Source organism: Branchiostoma floridae, chromosome 8 (assembly GCF_000003815.2).
Source record: "Branchiostoma floridae strain S238N-H82 chromosome 8, Bfl_VNyyK, whole genome shotgun sequence".
Lineage (NCBI taxonomy): Eukaryota > Metazoa > Chordata > Leptocardii > Amphioxiformes > Branchiostomatidae > Branchiostoma > Branchiostoma floridae.
In genome coordinates, this window is record NC_049986.1 from 7,346,517 (window position 1) to 7,347,499 (window position 983).

The window sequence follows — 983 nt, forward strand, 5'->3', positions numbered from 1 at the left end:
ATACGTCCTTCTCGAGTTATTCTTGAGTATAGGCGCTCTCTTTAGGCGCAACCGCTAGCTTCTTTTTTGAAACACTGCTTGTCATGGTACTTGGTAGGGGATGACTTGATAACGCGATTTAAGCTTAGAGTTTGGGTTCCGGCCCGGCAAACTTGGTATCATTCGAAAGGTTGCTTCGTAAGGAATCGACGGGTGCAAACCGCAATTTAATCGGATACGTCCTTCTCGAGTTATTGTTGAGTCTAGGCGCTGTCTTTAGGCGCAACCGCTAGGCTCTTTTTTTAAACACTGCTTGTCATGGTACTTGGTAGGGGATGACTTAATAACGCCATTTAAGCTTAGAGTTTGGGTTCCGGCCCGGCAAACTTGATATCATTCGAAAGGTTGCTTAATATGAAATCGACGGGTGCAAACCGCAATTTAATCGGATACGTCCTTCTCGAGTTATTGTTGAGTATAGGCGCTGTCTTTAGGCGCAACCGCTAGGCTCTTTTTTTAAACACTGCTTGTCATGGTACTTGGTAGGGGATGACTTGATAACGCCATTTAAGCTTAGAGTTTGGGTTCCGGCCCGGCAAATTTGATATCATTCGAAAGGTTGCTTAATATGAAATCGACGGGTGCAAACCGCAATTTAATCGGATACGTCCTTCTCGAGTTATTCTTGAGTAAAGGCGCTCCTTAGGCGCAACCGCTAGCTTCTTTTTTAAAACACTGCTTGTCATGGTACTTGGTAGGGGATGACTTGATAACGCGATTGTAGCTTACAGTTCAGGTTCCGGCCTGGCAAACTTGGTATTACTCGAAAGGATGCTTAATAAGAAATCAACGGGTGCAAACCGCAATTTAATCGGAAAGGTCCTCCTCGAGTTATTCTTGATGGAGGCGCGCTCTTTAGGCGCAACCGCTAGCTTCTTTTTTGAAACACTGCCTGTCACGGTACTTAATAGCGGATGACTTGATAACGCGATTGTAGCTTACAG